Source organism: Aphelocoma coerulescens, chromosome 1A (assembly GCF_041296385.1).
Source record: "Aphelocoma coerulescens isolate FSJ_1873_10779 chromosome 1A, UR_Acoe_1.0, whole genome shotgun sequence".
Taxonomy (NCBI): Eukaryota; Metazoa; Chordata; class Aves; order Passeriformes; family Corvidae; genus Aphelocoma; species Aphelocoma coerulescens.
The window spans coordinates 69596950-69620648 of NC_091014.1; the positions used below are offsets into that span (position 1 = coordinate 69596950).

Here is a 23699-nt window from a genome sequence, read left to right on the forward strand (position 1 = left end):
TCTGAACACTTCTATTGTGAGTTGCTATTTTTCTTCGTGCTGTTAGTAATTTATTGTTGGCTCTTTAAAGAGCTGGCATCTATGGAGTTATTCTAGATAGAAGAGAAACTTATATTAAAGAAAAAAGGTGGCAAATTTTGTGTTTGCTTCTAGAATATGTTGAGTTCAAGAGGCTGATATCCTCTAAAGACATTGTGAGTACAAATGTGCCAGCTTCCCCAGCCCTTGCTGTTTGTCTTCTGTCATTTTGGGGTTATGTTAACTGCTGCCACTGGTGTAAGTGCTTTGTGTGTACAAGTAGTCAGTGCCCCAAGGAGCCTTAACCTAAATACACAAAGCAGAAGAACAGCGGCCCAAAGACTATTGACAAAGTGTCTTTTTCCAGCTGTGCACGTAGAAAAGGTTACCACGTCTGGCTGCTTGACCCAGTCCCTCTGCCTGTAGCTGCTGCCCTAAGCCTGCTGCTTTGGCTAGATTGTATGACTTCACTCGAGACCAAGTCAGGGAACAAACTCACAAGTAGTCTATTTTCTTTGTGTTTGGTTTGAAGCAGACCAGAAATCCATCATACTGTTTGCTCCATAGACTCTAGGTGGTTGTTTGCTCCATGGTAGACCTTAAATTACCTGCCTTCTTAAAAGTTTAGAAGTAAAATACTTTGTAGACTGTCCTTTCCTTTCTTCTGTGTTCTGCCCAACTGGCTATTACCCTTGTTATCCAAAAGAAGTGGGTTCAGTCACTGTAAAAGTGGAATTGGAGAGCATTAGCATGGATCTACAGAAAGTAGTGGAGCTCTCTCATGTGAGGATAACACAGTGTGCATTTCTGTGGCAAGTAACACCAAAGGCTTGCAGGTACTGAGATTCTTGTCTTCCCAGCCACTGTCTTCTCAAACTCAGCCTTATAATGGCTGTCAGGATCCCACGGTGAGCCAGAGCTGGGAACCAGAAATGGCTGAAGATTGTTTGGATGTGGTTTACTGCTGCATTTGTTTATTCTACTTGGTTGTATATTAATTTTCTATTTTTGTTTTACCTCTGTCTCTCAAGTTCTTTTACTCAGAGTTCAGATTAAAATGCAGGAGACACCAGGCTTTTCTTCGGACTCATATGTTTATGAGCTGCATAGAGTGTGCCTCTAAGTTAACAAGGTAAAAATGGCCCCCAAGTGCTACCTTTCAAGGTCTTTTAAAGTCCAATCTATTCAATTATGGAATGCCAACTAATTTATTTTTACTTATAATCCAGTAACTAAACATCCAGTAACTAAACATGCACTGCAGGTTTTTTTAACCAATACCAAAACACCCAGACTTGTGAAGAAGAAGGAGGAAAGAAGAAGAACTAATCCACACCCAAAATCCTCCATCTTGTTACATATATCCCAGAAACCTAAATTTTCTACATCTCTACATATTCCACGCAGTGATATAACTTTAATTACACAGCAACAATCTCAGTGCTATTACATAATCTGGGAAGCCTTTCCCAAGGCCTCAGGTCAAATGCAGTGTGCTTTTGAAGATCATTGCCTGTCAGCACTGAAAGGCTGAAATTCTCTGAACCCGGGGTTCCACAGTTGTGCCGTCGGTTGGTGACTGATGCAGCGCTCTGAGTCAGCTTGCTGGATTAATGTGTCAGCTGGCATGAGGGACTCGGGTGCTCACTGGTAGCCCTGATTTAGCTTGTTTTAAGCTGCCACAGAATGTACCCCCTCAAGCTTGTCTTCTGCAGAGGCAGCAAGAAGTATATTCATGACATGGAGCCATTGATTCAGGCTATTAAGCTGATTGCTCTTTGTTTGCCGCTGTCCGTTCAAGTTGGCTTGGCTTGGCTTCCCAGCGCTCCAGGAGCTTTGTGCTCCATTGGAAGCTCTTGTCTGCCACCTGAGAAGTTTAGAGCTTGGGTTCTGTCAGGATGCTTTTTCTTTAAAACAGGGCCAGGACATATACATATATGTATGTGTATTTTCATAGATACACCCACATACAAACCATGTATCTATACATACATGAACATGCATGTGTATATTTCTACATATACTCTCTCCAGAGCAGCTTGTGTCTTATAAAGCTTTCATTCAGTGTGACTTTCTATTTTTATTATGGCTTATATGATAAGAAAAGCAATTAATTAGCTAGCAGAACAAAATAGCCTTGCAGATGATAGGGCTTCTTAGGCTCTTTCTAGGGATAATGAATTGACAAAATCTGGATACATGGTCTTCATGTAGTAGGTAGTTTTAGTGATCATAGCTATCTGAAGTAGGCAGGTAAATTTTGTACATTTGGTAGGTTGTGGTGTATCTGTCTGATCAGAAATCACAAGCAGAAATAATGTATTCATTACTTGGGTTTTTAAAGGAAAGTGAAAGGAAAACTTCATCTCTTCCTACTGGAAACTTGAAAGCATTTCTTTTATATCATACTTATTATGTAAAATAATTTTCTGGTTTGAGAATGGATAGCTAGTGATGTCTATTCATTTTTTACCCTGTTTTTGTTTTCCTTCTCATATTAACTGAAATTGTGCCAGTGTGTTCAGAGTTGTCATTTTTCTCACTTGTTAATAGCTTGTGTCATCTCTGCCCACTGCTCTGGGGGAAGTGTTGATTAAACCTACAACTCCATTTAGCACTCCCATTCCTTTTCAAGTGGTGGTGTCTGATTTCTTTTTAATCCTAATGCTGTATTTTTATATCATTTCAATCTCAGTCATTTGGATGTTTTGAGTGTTCCTTACATTTACTCTAATAGTATGGTGATACCAGCACCATGTTCTTGGAGTCCTGCCTGGAGTACAAGGGTTCTGCAGGTTCAGCTGGAGCTCTGCAGAGCTCCTGATGCTGTGTGGCAGTGCTGTGATGGAATGGCATCCACGCTGGAACAGATGGTGTTGCAGAAGATCTTGTCTTGTGCAGATAGGAACATCCTACTGGTGAACCTGCCATCCCTACAGCACATTGGGACTAGTCATGTTACTGGTGATAGCTGAAGGCTTTTGTCATTCAGGGAGAAGACTTTTTTCCTCCCTCCCAGACCATGAAGACTGCGTTTTGCTGACTTGTGCCAAATTTGCGTGTGGGTTTGTGCAAACAAGTCAACTGAAGTAGCCTGTCTGTCAGCACAGCTCTGCCCTTCAGCCAGGTGCAAAACTAAAGTGGTTAATTCCCCATGACTTCATCCAATGTTGTTACTATCAACAGACACATCCATCTGGGGTTTTTTTCCCCCCTCTACTACTCCTCTGAGGGGTTTTTTCCATCTCCTCAGCAGTGGGGAATGGGTGCATATGGTTCTAAATATTATGTTTATCTTAAAATTTAGATTCTTTGGTACTTTTTGTTATAGACTACAAAGTGGGCTTTCTAGAAAGTCTACATAAAGTTCCTTCAAGCAATTGAGTTGACATGCTCAAAGACACATGAGCAAATTTAATGGTGGGCTTGGGTCTGGGAGAGAAGCGTGTTTCTGTGTCCTCCCTCATTTCTTGTCATATGCTCCTTTATGCCTGTCATAAAGGCCTGCTGGAGGCTCTGTGTGGCTGCTTTTAAGTAACTTGTTCTGGTTCTGAAGTTCAGCAATCTTTGTGTCTTTTTCTTCTTTTCTGTCATGTACAGCACTTTCTACAAACACTTTGTACCTATGCTGGAATAGCTTGTTTTAATGACCATTACATATTTCTGTTTTCTGCTCAACCCTTAAATACTTAATCCCCTCATAAATGTTGAGAACATGGTGTCTTACTCTTAGTTAATCAATTTTCCCCCTCTTCTTCTGCTGTGTCAGTCCTGACTTAATCCATCTTGAACTTACTTTTTGCCAGCACCCTGTGCAGGAGGGGCCCTTGCAAAGAAACCTATTTTTGCTTTCTCAGTTATTATCTAGTTACTAATATCAAATGTAATTGCACTCTTCAATTTTTGCGCATCACCTCTTAGGATTTTTCTTATTTTGTATGGGTTTTGATGATCTGATACATTTTGCTCTTCTAAAGTTTTTTTTTCTTTCTTTTTTTCCTTTTTTTTCTATCTGCTGTCACTTATACTGCTTTCTGGTTTTTTTACCCAGGCTTTGATTCACATTTTTCTGGGATATGCTCATTTGGCCTATGTAACCTCACGAAAATGTTACCATTTCAACATAATGACTCTTTTCTTTCATGGCTTCCTGTTCCCTTTCCTTGTGAAGTGTTATGTATACCTTCCACGACTTCCAGACTCAGCTGGGAGCTAAACACGCAGCTTTTCATTTCCTCTGCCTTCTTGAATTGAGGATCTTTTGGACCGACCAGCGGTGTCTTAACCACCATTTCTGAAGCACAGCAGCATGGCAGGGGTTTTGGTGGGAGCTCTTCCAGGAGTGTGGTAAACTGGTTGTGTTATGGGCACTGTCATTCAGCAGTGAGCTGGTGCAAGCAGTGAACTACCTTTCCAACATATTACAAGACCCTTCTAGTGAGGAGCAGAGGAAAAGCTTATTTTCTTATTGCCAGGTAAGGAACAAACATGGAACAAAAAAATGTCCTTTGGCATGACCTGCAGTGGTTCAATGGCTAAATTGAAATGTAGATTCTCCATCAAATGAAATTCCTCTTGTGCTTGGCATGGTATTCCCGTTACTTCCTTCTCTAAACAGAATTGGCTGGACTCTTCCCCCTTTTCCACAGTAGCTGTGTGATTCCTTGTTTAGTTTGTGGGAATTGCAAGAGCTCTGATGTTTTTCTGAATTAAAGATGCCAGATTTGTAGTGATTTCCTCCTCCTTCCTGTTGTTCCTCCCCTCCTCCCCTGACAGAGTCTCTTGGGGGTTGGTTTGTTCTTATTTTCTCCTAGAGAAGACTTCTCCTCTTCAGTCTTCATGGCAACTTATGGTTCCTTGTGTCCACAGGGCTTCAGCTGACTTCAGTGCCATTTTACCAATGGAAGTAAGGAAGGCTGGGCTACAGTATCGTGCACTCTCTGCTTCTGTGTCAGCTGTGTTCACTTCATTTGGGGAGCTTGATTCTCTAAATTCCTTCTGGACAGGTTTCCATTTTGAGAGACACTCTGTCTGGAATGACATAGCATCTCTGCAGCCACAAAATTGTTATGAAACACTGAACACAGAGACCTTGCTATCAAAACAGTGGTTTCTTCATTTTGCTTCGATCACTGCTGTGAAATGGAAGGATTAAGAAGTTTTACTCCAGAAGTAAAGATGTTGGAGCTTGCATATTTTTTCTGCAAAATAGTGCTGTTTTGAGACCCAATTATTCAAAAACAAGTTGTAATGAAAATATCCTAAAATCCTCAGCTTCAGCTTGGCTGTATCAAATACTTGGTAAAACTCCAAAGTGGTAAATAACTTGGTTATTTTCTTTGTGGAGTACTAATCTTGTTTGCTTTGGCATGTAGAACCAAAGACACAGCTTATTTTTACTTAGTGTACACTCTTTTTAGAGTATCCCTTCCATGCAGTAATATGGAGATTTATTACAGAACCCGGGAGGCCAGTCACAGACCATGGACTGCTGTGTTTGGTGGTCCCAGAGGCAAAGTGTTCACCTAGGCAGTTCTGGTCAGCACAAATAGTCTTGGTACTGATGCCAAAGTCCTTGTAGACAGTTCAGCAAATAGTGGTTTGGAGGGAGTGTGACAGAGGTGACAGTCTTGTGTTTTACGGGCTAAGAAGAAAATAATGATGCATCTCATCAAAGAACAGGTCTGAAAAATTACATTTGTTGGACTGTGTAGGTGTGAGCAGCATAGTTAAGGCCAAAAGAAACATTACTGTGCTACTAGAGAAGAGATCGTGCCTAGGTGAGCATGGGTGAGTGTGAAGTGTCTTAGTAGGAAGTGGAAAAAAGGGCAGGGTACAACTCTTAACTTTGATGTAGAAGTGTGGGGAGAAATCCATCACATAAGATGGTGTAAGAGACGAAAACTGAAAAAGGGGAGCCTGTTGGCTGTAGAAGGTAGTTGAATTCCTTCAGGAGGGTACTAGAAATTTTTTAAACATGCACTGACTTGATCTGGAGGTGAAACCATTACCTAGTGCTGCATTTTTCCAGACTGGCTGTCAGTTAATCATGTTTTCTTTCTGTCACTGCTTTTATTGCAACGTGTGGTGGTTAAAATCCAGGAGAAAGTGTAATGACATCTTTAGTTGCCTGTCTTTTCAGTTACTTCTGTTAAAAGCAAGAATTAATTTTTGTTGATGATGCCAACAGTTGACATGCACAAGATGACATTTTCAAAGTAAGTCTTTAAAAAATAAACCCAGTTTTTTTCTCTAATTTCTGGTGTAAATTCCTGTCTTTCTGCTTTTACTTTTGAGACTGTATTACAAGCAGTACTGGTTTTCTTAACATGTGATTAGGTTTGCTGTGGAGGTTTTAACAGAGCTAAATTTTGAGACACCAATCTAAGATAAGGTGAGCTGTCAAGGTGATGGGTTTACACCTGATGGTTCCTGACAACCCCCAAAACATTTCATGTAAACTTCTTTTTTCTCCATCAGGACAAATCCCTTGACCACTGTTGTTGCTGTGTTATCTTGGGATCTTAGTGCACATGGTGTGTGTTGAATTGAGATTTATTTTCAGGGTGTTGGTTTTCTTAGAAAACTCAAAGCTACAACAAATGGCTAAGTCTTCTGACTGAACTTTCAGGTCTGACTGTGTCTTTTCAGGTGCTAATAATGCTGAGTGTTCACTGAACTGTTTGTATATGATGCCACAGATTTATTTATCTCTTAGTGAGGATGTCAACCCCAAACAGTTTAGCTGTATTTATAGTTTTATAGCAGATTAAGTAAATCCTCTGGATTAAAAAATTAAAATCAAATCACAGTTGATCATGATGACAATATAAATAGGATAACAAAATTACCAGACCTTCCAGGAGGCTTAATCTCGTGTTCTTTATGGTTTAGTTGAAACCTGTGAATCATAAAAGGTGGCCCAGAGTTGCTCTTCTCTTTCATAATTATTTAACTCTAAGGTTTTCTTAATTGTTGTGAGACAATCAGAAGATGCCTATCTCAGCAAACCTGATGGCACTCTTACCTCCAGGCAGCTCTCTCTGTGAAGTTCCAAATGCTTCTGCCATGGTGGATGCATCACCATTCCTGCTTGGGGCATCAGTAGTCTAGAGGTGGATTTTGCAAGTTTGTCTGTGTCTGAAACTCCTGGAAATCTAATTGCTGGGTTCAGACAGGGAACTTGCTCCTTGAAAAAGCTTTCTCGTGGATAGACCTGAAAGCATTTGAATGTCTGAAAAACGCAAGGGTTGGGTGGAGTACCATGGGAACCGCCTTTAGCCTTGCTGAGTGGATATACAGCCTGTGAAAAGCCTCAAGAGGATTTGACCTTAAAAATACTACAAGAAGGCACCCATATTTAAATTCTTAGTCTGGTCCTCCGTGATCATTTATCCCTAAAAAGAAACGTGAGTTCTAAGTCAGTAAATCTTTTACTTGATGTCAGTTCACCAAAAGAATGTTGGATATGACTGATTTCTCAAGCTAGACATCTTAAAAGATACTTACCTAGGCTATTCATTGCCCTGTCTGGAAGCCACTGCTTTAAGTCATAGGTGTTACATGCAGTAGTAGGTGCCAAGTGTAGTGGAGCAGGCCATTTTACTGCACATCTCTATCTTTGTGGAGTTGGGACAGGGTGAGTGTTTTTTCAGATCTTCTTGGAGTTGGTGAACTTTGTCTGTTTATTCCTTTTGGAAGAAAGACCTCAAATGCTTTTAAGTAGCTCATGCAGAAAAGAATCATGCTTTTTCTGTGGTTACAAGCTCAGGTGCTGGTAGTAAAGGTATTTTCATGGGCAGGCAGAGAGGGAAGCTTATGTCCCTGGGTAGATCTGTACTACTTAAATTGCTATCTGGAGCAGGACAGTTTCCCTTGGGAGTCCTTTTCTTGTTTGTGAGCAAGAGACAATTTCTTCCCTGCTGCTTTCTTCATACCAGTCTACCTGAAAGCAGAGTAGCTTTGGCTCTAAAGCTGTCATTAAGCTTCCTAAGAATACTTTTATTAATTGTAATTGTCTGCACAGTTTGACAAGATTAGCAAAGCATGGAGAGCACTTGCTACTGTTATTTTTTTATTTTAATGACAAAGTTCTTTGGATTTGGCACAGTCTGTCTGCTGCAAACTCCTGAAGTACAAACAGTGAGGGCTTGGCAAGCAGTACAGCACTGGCAGGAGGATGTTTGGGCCAAGGACTCGTAGCCAAGCTCTTACCTTTTTGCATAAGATTTTCTTTAACGGGGATGCAAAGGAGATGGGATTGCGGTTAAATAATTACTCCTTGATTGAGTGAAGAGCCCCGAGGAAGGCGCTCATGTAATGAGCGTCCCTATTGTGCTGTGTAAGAACAAGGATGCTGTGCTGAGACTGTGAGCAGTCATCACGCTGGGGCTGGCTCATACCTGACTCTACACATCTGTGCTGAAAGGCACTATTAACTTGAATTTTACCTCAAACACACCAAAAATCCATGGCAGTCCAGCATATGGGACAATACTGTACTTCAGACTGTGCAGTGGGGCTTTGGACCTTCATGCCCAGGCACCATCCATTTGTACCAGTGGAATGGGAATTCTGTGTGGCCAAGTTCCCCTTCCCCATCCAAGCAGTGCATACTTTGTGTAAAGCCAAAGATGTATCACATCCTGGGGATTACTGTACATTTTATGGATTACTATCTAGTGGCTGGGTTCTTCTTGGAGCACTAGGGTATTTTTCCTCACCTTCAGTTATTCCAGCATACTTCTCACTCAATTCCATACACCGCCCCTGCTATCTGCAGCAACCTATTTGTGCTGGTGGCAAGTTTATTTTCCATTCCTTACACTCTTTGTGTATCTGAGCAGGAGTAATAACACAAGCTTAGAGATCTCTGCTTTGTCCAGTGTTTGGTCCTGTAATGGCACACAGCAGCAATTGCTGAACAAATCATTCAGGATGTGGCACTCTGGGACAGTGCAGCCTAGTCCATATGCCCTGTACTGTGGATTGCTATGGAGGAAGGGTTTAGCTTGGGTATGGAAAGCTCTGTAGCTGTGCCATGAGGTGAGCCTGCACAAATAAGCCCTCCTTTCTATCAGGCAGGCTTGAGCACCACACTGGTGGTTTGGCTCAGAGGTAACTCATGAGTCTTAGATTTAAGCATCTCCCCTGCACTCTGTCCCTGCACTGAAGCATGCATGGAATATCAGAATAATTTAGCTGCCAAAAGCATTAAAAAACCCCCGAAAACCTGCAGCCTCTTGCTTTTTACTAAAATTCATGGATATGGCCTCAAGCATACCTTTGATGCCAGGTGGTCTCCCTGCCAAACCTAAAGCTGGTTCTCGGTAAGGTCTTATGTGGTTATGCTTTCAATAGAATGCCAGAAAGCTAAACCTTGGCAAGACTGTGCTTTAAGCTGATAGTGAGAACAAGTTTAGGAAGAATGTTTTAGTCCTGGATAGGCATTGTAGCCACATGTAACCTAGATATATTTGCTTCTAGAGCTAAGTCATAAGTTTTAATTATTTTGCTTCTTCCAAGGTAGTCTAATCTAAATTAAAAGTTCGATGTTCTAAGGAATTATTTGGATTTGTGCTTGATTTTTTTCCCATCTCCCGGGTTATGGATTACTTGCCTTTGGAAGCGCATGCCCCAGGCATTCCAGCTCTGACTCGAGCCCGGTGGGGCGGCTGCAGAGGAAGAAGCCTGAAGAGGGTGGGAGGAGCACTTCTCCTTCCCCCCTTTCCTGGTGACCTCCGCTTCTGTGCGTGCGCTCAGCTCTCTTCCTGCACATTTTGACCCGTGCTGGCATCCTATCAGAGAGGGCAATTGCAATCAGGGTTGAAGTCTTTGCTGGAAAAGATTTCTCACCTAAGTCTGCAATCTGAAATGGTTTTGGTGTTTGTTGGTAGGAATTTACTCCTTTTACTCTCTGGTTCAAAGCATCAGGATTAATCTTTTCATGCCACTGGGTGTTCCTGGGGAGAATCTAAGTGCGCACACCATTCCCGGGGGCAAGCCAGCTCCAGCTAACATTTCTTTGCAATTCAAATAAAGTTAAAAAAACAAGCAAAATGACCCCAGGTAACAAACACATCAACTACATCTATCTCTGTCATGACTTTTTAAAGGTAAATGTGCTTAATCTCACCTGCCATCTTTGTCAAATGTGCTTAATCTCACCTGCTGTCTTTGTCACTGCTACCTAAGTCAGCTTGGAACTCCAGGAAAAGAAAACTGGTTTTACTTTAAAAGAAGACCTAAGTTACTGTCTCCTTGTTGCATTGCAGGATGAAACTTCTAGAATTTTGAGCAATGCGGTACGGTTTTAGTTGTAACTGGAAATGGTCAAAGTTTATCAGTAACCTGGAAAATACTTTAAAGGAAAGTCATTTTCCTATGGTGTTTTTGTGGGGGCTTTTGTTTGTTTGGGTGGATTTTTGTTTGTTTCATTTTTCAGAAAATACACACTTTTTTCAAACAGGCTACAAGAAGGGTTTGAAAGGAGAAAAATTTTTTCAGTTTGAACTGACTTATTTGGAGAAGACAGGCAAGGTTTCAGGAACACAAACCTCACTTAAATCTTGAAAAAAACCCAGTGAATATAAAGCTAGGTCAAATGTCAGTTAATAGCAATAAACAACTTTATAATCCAAGGAGAAGTTTGTTTATGGGAAAAATCTACAAAAAAATCTAGTAACTTCATGATGACTCCAGGATTTTCTTGTCTTGGTATTAACTCTGAGAATTTGGATGGGGGGAGTGTTCTGTCTTTGAGGCTATCTTTTAGGTTTCTTTCTGTCTTTTATCACATATTTCCAGTGGTGTGACTTCAGCCAGACAGTTTCCATAAGGAATATGATTCACTGTGTAATTTATTACATGCTTCGGGATGTTCTTCGGACTTCCCTTCCTGTTTGGGAGGAGGGACAGGCTGGATGTGGAGATGTTTTGGAAGCCTTGGCTGTTGCTCTTGTGTCACGGTTTGGTTCTGTTTCACTTCAGTGTATGTGAGGAAGGGCTTGTGCATTCTGGAGTTCGTGCCCTTCCTCTCCTAATCGCTTCATATTAACCTGTCTCATAAAAGATATCACCTCTCCCTGCAAGACTTGCCTTTCCTGTATCCTTGGGCACTTGCAGATGGAGCAGGAACAGTGGGGATCTGTTGGATATGCAGTTCTTGTGGGCCACATCTGTATGTTTTCTTCCATAGAGTACCTGGGATTTAATGTGGTGCTGGAAATGACTGTGGGATGATGTGCCTTTTCCTGAGACAGGTGGGATTCTTTTCTAACTGTGTTAAGGGTTCATGCAATAGCATTGTTCCATGAATATGTAATACAGGTTTGAACATACCAACATGATACTTTAAAATCCACAAAAAAAACCCCAATAAAAATGTCTGTATAAGTTGTGAAACATGACCTCATGAATGAGAGAGGGGGAGAGCCTGGGCTAGTGTTACATTTCTCACAGTGTACCCCCAAGAGAAATGCTTTACCAGCATAAATATGGCCACTTCTTTTCCTCTTTTCCTTCTGCTCTGGCTTAGTGTTTATGAGGTAAAGTCTCTGCAGTGGGAAATGTAGACTGTGTGCATCTTCACTGCAGTCAATGTTCAGTATAGATATTTAGTGACAGGCACAAACTTGAGTCAAATGGTGCGAATTGGGATTGCTAAGAACAAACTTGCAGACGGCCATTTTTAAACAGTGACCTGTTTGTTTTTGGGGGTTTTTTTCACCTACCACTCTATTCCTAGCGGGCTTTCCTTTACTCTCACCTAAGAATTTTTGTGCCTCATCTTAAGAGGATATTCACACAAAAAGCTGATTGTGCCTATCGGAGGGAATGTTCCCTGTCCAGCCTGGCCTTGGACACTGCCAGGGATGGGGCAGCCACAGCTTTTCTGGGCACCCTGTGCCAGGGCCTCCCCACCCTCACAGGGAAGAATTTCTCTTTCTTTGGAATATCTAATCTAAACCTATTCTCTTTCAGTTCGAAGCCATTCCCCCTTGTCCTATCACTACATGCCCTTATAAAAAGCCCTTCTCTGACTTTCTTGTAGGCCCCTTTTAATTATTGAAATTATTGGGTGGAATTAGTTAAAAACACCTGTTTCCTACACCTTTTGTAGGTGGTTCTCTTCTGGATGTTGTGAGGAAGGTGAGGCCTAAAATGGTAACCTGAATATAGACACATATTCTTCAACTTCTAGTTAGTAAGTTGGAGAAAATTTAAAAAATAGAAGAGGAAGGGAGAAAAAAACCCAAACTGCGCAGTATTTGACGGGAAGCCAGTGTAACTGCCTTGAAACTGGAGTGGCATGCCTGAGTCAATGAAGTATGAGCTAAGAATCTGGCAGAAGCCTTTTGCACAAAGGAAGGTTGAGAGAGTCTCTCAGGAAGCCTGTGAGCTGCTAAATGTGGCATGTTTGAACATGAGACTGACATCATTGTGAGTTCATAGTAGTGAAAGAACAAAGTATCAGCCACAAATTAGACTGACCTAATTTTTAAGTCACTTATAAAAACTTAATAGCACAGTATCTTGCTTGTACAAGCTGTTTATTTCTATCCCAACTCTGACTACTTCATTTAAACTACAAGTTAACCCTCTAAACTGTTAAAGGAGTTGTTCAGGAAGGTGTGTGTGTGTGTTTGAGGGGTGCTGCAGACTTCCTTCCTTGGCTCTTTTTCTACTCTAACCTCAATTTTCACATAAAGGAAGTGATTAAGGACCACCCATCATATACCTTTATCCTTCAGGATCAGTTTCTGGAGGTAAAAACCTCAGGACTACTACCAAAACCCAACTCGTTCCTATTGGCTGCTCACATGCAGACTGGAAGTCTGTCTGAGAGTTACCAGAACACGTGCCAATGGTATCAGCAGGAATTTATGTAGAATGAATAAGTTATTATAAAACTAATCAGTATTATTTATTGATGTATCCATGATTGTTGACAAGGAACTGATCCTTCTTCCATTGCTGAATATTTAAGGAATACAAGGATCTTGGAGTTTGCAGACAATAAACTTCTTTCCAAGCACTTTAGTTGGCTCTGCATGCCCTGAAGTTGATCCATTCTGTTGATGTATTACTTCAGTTATTGCAGAAATGTATTAAGCTCTCCAAGCTTGGGATTACTTTGACAACAGTCAATGCCTTTCTGGTTGCTTTTAAAAGGACTATGTAAAACAAGACACCTTCAAATTCTGAAGAAATATAAGACCTTATTTATAGATTTCTACAGAGCTGTGCATGCATGTAAGCACACATCAAATGGGATAATACCAGTGTATTTTAAGGGAGTATGTTTTGTTTCTCTTTGGTATTCAAAATTCTGTTATAAACTGAGAGAGGTTGCTATAAAACATTTCCTATTGACCCTGGTCCTTGAGTAAGATGTCTATCAGATGATAACAACATAATTTTCTCCCTTGGTTTGGCATCATGCATTTTTTCCCTTCAAAATTTAAAAAATCCTGGTCCCTTCTGGTTCTTGCCCACTACATAAATTGGTGGTTGCATATTGTCAATTGTTCTTATGGGGGATTTCTGTATATTGTGGTTAGGTCACTTTTCATCCTCTATGTCAGGCAGTAGCACCTGAAGGGAACCTACAAGAGATTTTACAAGGACATGGAGTGATAGGACAAGGAGGAATGGCTTCAAGCTGACAGAGGGGCAGGGTGTGTTTAGGTATTAGGAAGAAATTCTTCCCTGTGATGGTGATGAGGCCCTGGCACAGGTTGCCCAGAGAAGCTGTGGCTGTCCTATCTCTGGAAGTCTTCAAGGCCAGGTTGGATGGGGCTTGGAGTAACCTGGGATGGTTGAAGGTGTCCCTGCCCAAGGCAGGAGGGTTGGAATGAAATGGCCTTTAAGGCCCCTTCCAACCCAAACCGTTTGTGGCTCTGTGATTCTACTTCAGTGGTAATGTTTGCAGTGATGCAAGAGGCACAGCTGGGGAACCTAAATCATCCTCTGCTTTCCTTCTTCCATTGTACAGATATATGTGGCTTCTCTTTTCAGCCATGTGGTTACCGTGTTAGAAATGTGGCTTTGGCACTGCTGCAGGTCTTCTATAACATGATTCAAATTCAGAGAAACACTTGGGATCCTCTGGGAAAGACATACCAGGACCAGGCCACGTGACTGGGATTATAGCTCAGTGAGGTACCATGGCTCTTGCTTTGTTCCCAGCTGGGGCCCTGTTGGTACCATCTTGTCAATTAAATTGTTATTTGAAAGCAATTTTAATAAGCAAGCCATCATAATTACCTTTGTGGGTACAAATTAGGTGTGAAAACATGTTCTGTTCCCAGAGTGTGACCTGTCAGTAGTCCTACACCATGGTGAGATATTTGAGTCCCAGTCATCTGGATCTAGGAGTTTGTTAATTTGTTTTCTGTGCCTCGTCTGCAGTTCAACCATCGCTCTGTATCACAGCCTGAACCCCTCACTACTCTGAACAGCCCAGAATGGGAGACCTCATAGCAGGATTACTGCAATTGTTTAATTTCTGGGAACATACAACAACTTGATTTATTTCCCCATGTTAATTGGGAGCCATTGCTGCACAGCATATTCCTTTAAGTTTCCTTCTCTACTCCCACGTCAAGATAGTTGGGCTGTACCATGTTTGTGGACTTGCTGTTTTCTGTCATCTATTTTGTTTCCTTGCCATGTAAATGTCATTTAAAGAGAAACCCAATAATATTTAACTGCTGTAACGAGTAGGACTGAGTTCACATATGTGTAATGTCAACGTTTTATTTGGCCAAGCCTTCCTTCTGAAGATGCTTCTGCATGCTTTTATCACTATGTATCAAACACTGGTGGCAATATTAATATTGTTTAGAGCATGCAGAGGGCTTTTAAAATGAGTTTGACAACAGACTTAATTAACACTTTTATTAGGTATTTTTTTAAACTTCTAGATATTTCCCTGTACAGCTGACAGGACATGCATGCAGCACAGTGCAGCACTGTATTTTCAAACACAAGCAGGAAGAAACAAAGTATTAATGTTGACAGTTAAAGAAAAAATAAAAAATTCCTTGCAAACTTTCTCATGCCCTGATGTGAAGGGGTTGAATGTGCATGTTGCCTTCCGGGAGAACTGGTGTCATTTCCTCAAATGGGTGAAAGACCAGAACGTTTTAACCCACGTTGTACCGTGCCACGCAAGCAGTCTACAAGTCTCTGTTCTTAAGGGAGATTGACTCACTTTAGTCATTCCGTTTAATTTAAGAGAAGAGTCAATAAAAGTCTGCTGCAAGAAATTCATCCCTGCCTTGCCCAGAAGCTATTCTGATTAATTTCCCTAATAGAATTACTGTCATTATCCTCTGTCTTTATTCCATCCTGGTCCTTGTTCTTGATCCACCTTCTGTTTTTATCATACAGTGACCACGAAGCAGATCAGAGTTGCCCTTTTTTTAATCTCGTTTTTGGCTCCTTATTTGCAGGGCCATATTATTTGGATGTCCCCCCCTCAAAGTTTCTCATTAGGCAGAATGCCTCCTGTTTAAAAGCTCTCTGAAGACTCTGAGGTCCCATCTTACTCTCTTTCATGGCAAGCCTTTTAAAGAAGTAGCATGGACTATTGCAACAGCTGTGCTTGATGTTTATTTAGCACTACTCTTCAGAGCACTCTGTTTTTTAATCTGTTTCTCAGCAAAAAGATGACCATGTAAAATACAGCAGTCACTGTTTATATTGGTCTGCAAAGCTGCAGAACAGTTGATTCAGAATGTGCAGCTTGTGTAGGAGATGGAAACCTCGGTATCATGAAAGATGCTGCTGTAAAGCGCCCATGTCATACAAATAGCAAGGATATGCTGGCATCACAACAGCTTGAGGATTTATGAATTAGTTCAACATGTTAATTTTTTCATTGAGTTACTTTGTTTTCTTTGTGTCTTTGAAAGCTACCATACAGTTGCTGGTGGAGGGTGGCAGATGTGGACAATTGATCACAATTACATGATGAATATTTGCCATTTGGTGTACAGGGCCAAAGTAGCACTCGTGATGTGTTTTGTGGGGATAGGCAACTGTCCCTCAGTTTTAATTTGGTTTGTGAACTCATGTGTTATATACTGTGGCTTTGGATTGGATCTCTTCAGACTTGGGTTACATAGATAAGTGAAATAATTTTCTAACTTACTGTAAACCTTATAAATTTTATACCAGATACTTCATACAAGATTAGATTTTTAGGAAAAAGAGGAAGGTGGTGAGGTCCTTAGATGGATGCTGTCACATTTGACTATTCCACCTCTTCCTGGCTTCTCTCTTGCTTGATGTTCCTCACTGTCTGTCATGGGAGGAATGCTCTGCATGACTCCACTGGTTGGGTTTGTTTAGCTGCAGTTTAGGGAAGGCCCTGAGCAAGAGGAGCAAAAAAGGCTTCCATTTCTAATTCTGGAAAATAGAAAAAGGTATTTAAATTAGGCCTGGAGGACTTCTTATTTGCCAGAAGTAAGTATAAAACAAGTTTATATCCTTCTGTAAGTCACCCTAATTGAAAGGATGTCTATTTCTTTTTCTAAAGTCAGCAGAAAAATCCTGGCCTCTTAATGATGAAAGACTTTTTTTAAAACCTTCTGCTAAGCACAAATATCTGAAGTTTCCACTTTAAACTTGGGTGGCTCATTCATATTTCACTTAATGGTAATATGGTATCCTCTCTCTCCCTTCCCCTCCTTACCACCGAGCCTAAAAAGGAGGGGGGGATATAAAATGTTTCTGAAAATTACAGGAAATGTCTGTTCCTTAAACAGCTTTGCCAGGGAATTTCCAAAAGTGCTTAATGCTTATGGCTGAAGTTGCAGCAGCTCAGTCTTCAATCATGAGTGGATCCTGTTCTTAAAATGTGACACCTCCTTCTAGTAAACTGTGTTGAAATGCTTTGTTTCTCATCTGCTCTTCAGCAGAATTAATCATGCTCCATGGTGAAATGAGGGCTCTTGGGGGCTGCTTTAAACACTTGATTTACCTGTATTTATTAAAATGGGGAAAACAGAATACAGTGTCCTGAGGTGAGAGCTGGTTTATTTGTAAGAACTTCAGAGCGGTGTGTCTGGCAGAAGGAGTCATGGCATGGCATGGACAGCACGGAGAGGCAGGTGCTGGTGAATGCGAAGACTACCTGACAGCTTTCAGAGGGGCTTCAGGAGCTTACACGTGAAGCACTAAAGAACAAAAAGGGAAATGCTTTTTGTCTCAGGACTTTGTTTCCTTGGGCTGTCACAAGGTGGTCTCAGATCATAGGGCCCTGTCTCTAAGCAGAGCCTAATCAGTGCTGAGCTTAGTTTAGCATTAATTTCTGGGATGAGATTAGAAAAGGGGATAGCAACAAGTATGATGAGTAGGATGAATTTTCTCTTCATACCTTCGTCTTTGCCTTCTGCCAGGCTTTTGCACTGGATTACGGGAAGGGGCAAGGGAGGTCTGCAGAGCCTCTTCCTGAGGCTCAGAAAGGAATGAGAAGCTGGAGCAAGCAGAGGGGGGGGAAAGGACCGAGCCCAATCTTCAACAGATCTTCTCATCCAGCTCTCTGCCCTGCTGCTCTCACGTACATATGCCTACATACTAATGATGGGAAGCGAGAGCATCTCCAGCCTAGGTCCTTCCAGGGTAAAACACAGGTCCCAGTCAAGAGATGAGCCCAGTGAGCAAAGCCTGTTCTGGGTCGTAAGCTCAGTATCTGAGGGGTTCTCACCCTGTGTTCTACTGCTGCCATTTGCCTAAAGACAGAGAGGTGATTGATCCCTGTAGTTCTTTTCCTTGTGGGATGCTGTGGCTTTTCAGGCTGTTCACCATAACGTGCCCAGCCCTTTGCTGTGGTGGCTCTTCACAGTTGTCATGTCCTTTACTCTGTGCTTCAGAGCCACTCGTGGATCTCACAGAAAGGTGCTGCTTGGCAATAATTTATTGTCATGGTTTATATCTCAGTGATTGGGCGATGCTGTCATCTCTTGGCAGCCATGATTTAAATCTTGCGTTCAGCTGCCCAGGAAGCAGTTGGGAATTGACGCTGATGTGTTTATTTTTGCTTCCTTGTGTAAAAGTTGTAATTTAATTTGTTCCTCTTGGAACAGCAGGTGCTTTGGGTAGAAGTTGTATGGGTATGACTGTGTGTGATTATTGGTGATGCCAGTGTTACCGGTTTCCAGTGCTGGCTTTTTTAGAGTGTGGGGAGGTGGGATTAACTACACAAATGTCCTGTTTCATTGGTCTCTGTCCATGCAAAATACAGCTGTATTCACACTTACTTGTGGCAGTCTTTCACTTTAATAGGTACTGAACAAGAGTTTGTGAATTTGCTTAATTCCATGCAAGTGCATCGCCTGGTAATGCTGAGTTATAGATTGGTTTTCTAGCAGGGAGATGTGTCAAAGAGTTTGGAAGGCTGTCACTGGTCGATTTTTTGTGTGTTGGGTATTTTTAAAGCATCTCCACCTTTTTTTTTTTTAATGTTAATTTAAAGATAGTACAGAGATTTGCTGTGGTGGTTTTTTTCTCTTTTCTTTTGGAAGATCAGTGTAGCATAACTTTCTGTTTTGGACCCATTCCATGTAAATGAATGTCAGCATTCATAAATAACTTCTCACCTAGGTTTTCATGTGTTTGGGGGAGTTGTACAGCAAATGACTACACTGAAAATGTAAAATCCATTTCCTGGTTTGGATTGGGGGGTGTTTGTTTGTTTTGGTGGTTTTTAATCTTGTAATAAGGATTTTATTACTATTATTATTAATATTATTATTTTCCTGTGTTTAGGTAATTCCTTCTGCTGACCTTTGTATGTGGACTACCTTCTTTCTGTCCTGTTCAGCCCATATAGATTGTGCCTTAAATGTAGGTGAGTAATATCTTTTGACATGAAATAATAATGAACTCATAAAAAAATACTCCAGAATTTTCAGTTGCTTTGACTTGGAGATTATAGAGGGAGAATCATCTTTTAAAAATCCATTGACACTTTTCCTGGTTGTCGAGTGTTCTGGGCCACAGGAACCTAAAAATGTAATGTATTATAATAGGTGTTTGAAGTGGATCAAGTAAGCTTTCATTCTGGTTGCCACAGACCTATGTGCTGTGAACCTGCAGTGAAAAAGTATTTTGTAATGGAAAGAGCTTCTCACTTGTATGGGTGGAGAAGGGAGTCCCCAGATTAAGTCTGAGTCTCTTTTGAATAGAGTGATGTAACATATCAACAGCAGGTTCTAATGCTTCCCGTGAGGCCATGTTCTGCCAGTCAGGTTTCCCTGAGGTCATTCTTAGTAAATGTTTATTGTTTCACTGGGAATGTCAAAGAGGTTGGCTTCCTGGTAAGGGCAGGTGATGATAACCTGGCTTATTGCTTAGAGATGGTGATGGTACATGGATGATATTTGCAAGAACATTGCAGGTGTTTGAGAGCTATGCTGAGGAGGTCAGGAAAATGTTGTGATTTGGTGTGCTTTTTGGTTTTATTTTGAAATAATATGATATATTTGTATGACAGGAAATACCTGTTATCTAAATGGAAGGCCCATTCCTCTTGCTTAGCCCAGCTGTCTGAGAGTGCCAGTGGTAAAAGTGTTGGTGAGCAGTAGGTGTAGAAATGGAGTGAGCTTAAAGATCTAAACTGGAGGTCTTTCATGCAGTGTATTCATGGGAAGTTGATTTCCTTTCTGACTCTCTGTGTCTCAGTTTTCAGATTGGTGAGCACAGTGAAGTGGGGTGAGTTTCCTCTAGAAGTAGTAATCAAAGTTGAGGAATTAGTCAAGCAGGATGAAGGACAAGAGAGTACTGAACAGAAAATCCACCTTCATCTATTTCTTTCCAATGCCTTGGAAGCCAAGGCATTGCCAACCACTTGCCTTTCTCGTGGTTATACAGTGTGTAATCTAAAATGCTTGCATGTGGCTGGTGTTTCTACAAGGAAGAGAAAATTAACACTGCATTTTGACTGCATATATAGCTCGAAGCACGGATGTGTTAAAAGGAGGAGAAGAGGGAGCGCCCATAGAAAAGCAAAGGAAAACGGTGACATTTTAAAAACTGCCTCTCTTTTATGAACATGGCACGTGAGTGACATTTTAAAAAAAAATTAAAATCTATGTGTTTCTATTCGAGTGACTTTCTGTACTGCTGTCCAGTCTTGCACCAAAGTGGAGTGTGCTCAGAGGGTGGTGGAAAGTGTCTGTTCTTCAACCTCCCTGCCAGGAAGCATGAGGAAATGATGTGTTTATGAGATAGTGACACTTCTCTGAATCATCCAAAACGTCCAAAGACTCCCTCATTCCCCTCAGCTGAGGGAATGACGTGAGCCCTTGTTAACAGAGCTCTTTGAATTGACAAGCATTTGTTATCTCACTCCTGTGTGTTCACACAATGGCAGGTAATAAATACACTTCTCTAGCCTCAGCTACTGTTTATTCCCCCAGAATTTGCACCTTGTTATACAGCTGTTGATCTCTGGAATTGACTGCTTGCTTGCTGAATTCAGAAGAACAGCCATTCCTCACTTTCAATTAAAAATTTTATTTCCCTTGTGCTCCATAGGCACTCAGTGTTCCTGGCTACTGGAATAGCATCTTTAGCAAGGGTTGGACCTCTCTCAGCTCTCTTAGTCTCCTGTAGCACTGGGTAAAAGCATCCATCCAGAACACCATTTATTTCCATCTTTTTGAGGCTGGTGAGGGAATGCTGTGCCTGCCATAGGTGTTGGCAGAGGGGAAAAGGTTCTTGCAGGAGTAGGAATTCACCCTGTGGTCCCTGGATCTGGAATTCCTCTCTAGTTTGTGTAGGCTTGTTTGTCCAGTATCACGTGTGACCGTGGTAATAGGGACTGGTGCTGATGGTATTGGCACCAGCTGTTGAACCACTGGGCACTCCCAGTAACACTGAAGCCAAATACCCTTTTTGTAACAGCCAGCAGTAGCTTGTGTCCTGCAGTTTGGGATGTTCTACATCTTTTTTTTAATTCAGCTTTTCGATTTTTCTTTTACGATGGTGCCCACGCTAAGAACCATGAAAGGGGCTCTAGGGGATGCGAATGTTTTTCTCTTGTGTTACATGTGCTTGCCTATAAAAAGCAGAAAAATACACAGTTTAAAAAACCCAGCTCCTTCAAGTGTCTCAGCTGAGTTCATAAAGGCTGCCCATCAGGACCTTGTTCAGGTGCTGTAAAGTGATTTTGTTGGTGTTTTGCATGACGTGTGTGTGGGAGCACTGCTTGCAGGCTCCTGACAAAGCAGGCATTAGTGACGTAGCCAGCCCTTTATTTATGACACCAAGGTTCAACTTCAAGGTTATCTTCTTACGTGAGGCAGAAGTCTTTCAGAGATTGTAGCAAGGCTTCTAGAAGCTCTTTGCTAGTTCCTTAACCGGGCTAGAATTAGGGACTCTTGTTCTGAGAGTTTTCAAAATGTATTCCTACTACATCTGCCTCTCATCCCTGGAAGTATTTGAAAGATGTGGAGATGTGGAGCTTAGGGACATGGCTTAGCAGTGGACTTGGCAATGTTACTTTAACAGTTGGACTCAATGATCTTGGAGGTCTTTTCCAACCTAAATAATTCTGTGATTCTATATGAGCCAAAACCTGAGAACTCAAACAAGCATCCTGTTGTGATGGAAAGGAATTGCTTGGAGTCAAAGTGATAGCAGTAGAAGTTAGGAGTGCATACAAAATGTGAGTTATTGTAACTGAAAAACCAAACACAACCACATAACTGAAAATGTGGCACTTGCTTATTTCACTCCATCTGAGCCATTTAGGATGGGGACAGGAATCCCCAAAGCAAGAGATCCTGTAGTTCTGTGGCAGCATTAAACATACATGCAAACATCAGAAATCCACTGTTTGTGTGCAAGATAGTGGAGGGTTTGTTGGTTTGGTTCTTTAAACAATAAAGAAAAGCTGTAAAGGTACTGGGCAAGTGTGGAACAGATCTTTTTAGTTTCATAGTGAGTTAAATGTTTAATTTTCTCGTTTAAAATTGTCCCAGTCCCTCTAGAAGGAGGAAGCAGCCATGCAGTGTTCCCAGTGTACACATGAATGACTCTGTGGGGGATTCTCATGGCTCAATTACAGATCACTTTTCGTAATCCTGATTTCATCATGGAACACCCTGTGACTAGGATGGCTTCCTACCTTTAAGGTCAGCAATATAATGGCCTGTTTGGGGCAATGTATTATATGACATCATTTTACGAGACACTGTAATACCATTGAGATCTAAGTCACAAGTAGAAAGGGAACAGTCAAGAAATTGAATTTTATCTTTTTACAAATGCATTAGAAATTAAACAGATGTTTCAACACCTCATAGCAGCTGAATGATAAGAAGAGTCATGAGGAAGGGGACAAGAGCTCAAGTGTTTACCTAAAGCAAGAGGCTGCCAGGTTCCTCTTGTTTAGAATCCCAAACTCTGATAGTTCCAGAAACAGAGAGAATGAAAAGAAAAACCTGTACTTCATGAAAATGTTGTTTCTCCCCTGCGCAATGGAGATGTTCCTGTTGAAATAGGATTTCAGTTGCAATAACTCGAGGTGACACTGCTGTTCAGTTTATTGCTTTCAAGCCATGGGCAGAATGCTTTTAAGGTCCTTGGTATATTAAGGTAACAGGGCTATTTAAAAGGATTCTTGACTGAAGCCCACTTGCCTTATGTTCTTTACATGCTCTTTACCCTGTCACCAGATATGACTGGTTTGAGTTCTTCTCAAGAGTCTTCTGAAATAAACTTCTGTTGTATGAAAGTGAAGGCTGACATAGCAAACAGTAAGCTTTTAGAAGATAAGAAGCATACTCAAACTGAAAATTGCAAATTAAAGATTAAGTTTTTCTAACAGCATCTGGTTTAGAGTTCTGTACTTTCTCAGCTGCTTTATTTTCCTTTTATTACTTGGACTTTAAGTCAGCAATTTATCCATCAAAACAAACTGTCTAGTTCACGAACAAACTGTTTAGCTTACAAAGGAGCTGGAGCCAATTCCCACTAGAGCCAGTGGAAAAGTTTTCATTGAGTTCAGTGGATTTAATATCTGGCAACCTTTGATGTGAATAAAAGAGAATCAAAATTTGTGACAGGACATGTTAAGAGAAATTTAAAAATTGTAGAATGCTGTTTTCCTGGGGGGTAGGGGGTGGGGATATTGACATAACTATCAAGTTTCCTTCCCCCCCCTTGCAAAATGTAATTTTGATAATCAAGTGTCTGATACCTTCCTGGGACTATTGTATAATGATTGCTCTCTGAGGGGGAGCACACCTGCCAACCAGGTTCTGTCAAACATTCGATTAAGACTTGCTATACTATATTTTCCAATATTTTTTCTGTAGTTTAGAGCAATATGCACTTCACTGCTATGTGCTTCCATTTATCTGGGCAAGCTTAACAGCACTGTCACAACAGCACTAAAGTCAGGACAAATGGAAAATCCCATTTTGTCAGCCTAATGTCTGTCTTTGTGGAAGCTGGTGTTTTTCTTGTATTGGCACATGAAACTCATGAAACAACTTCCAGTTTCCTCTTTTGGGTTGTTAAGGTGAAGCTTGTACTTTTTGCAGAATTTATTTTGCCTAAGATTTTGTAAATGTAGATTTGTACAATATATCTAAAGAGTAAAGCATCTTCAGACTTGGGATTTCCCACTGCCAAATGCAACTGACCTGTTGGTATAACAGGAC

General features: G+C 41.2%; 1 protein-coding gene across 3 annotated transcripts in view; it reads left to right on the forward strand.

Moving 5' to 3' along the window:
• Positions 1–23699, forward strand: part of DUSP16 (dual specificity phosphatase 16) — a 63939-nt gene that overhangs the window by 10095 nt on the left and 30145 nt on the right. For 2 of the 3 annotated variants that reach the window (XM_069003426.1, XM_069003424.1), the window contains exon 2: positions 18796–18877. The gene's annotated coding sequence lies outside the window, so the exon portion shown is untranslated. The remainder of the gene's footprint in view (positions 1–18795; positions 18878–23699) is intronic. The other variant, XM_069003427.1, reaches the window with a different exon arrangement.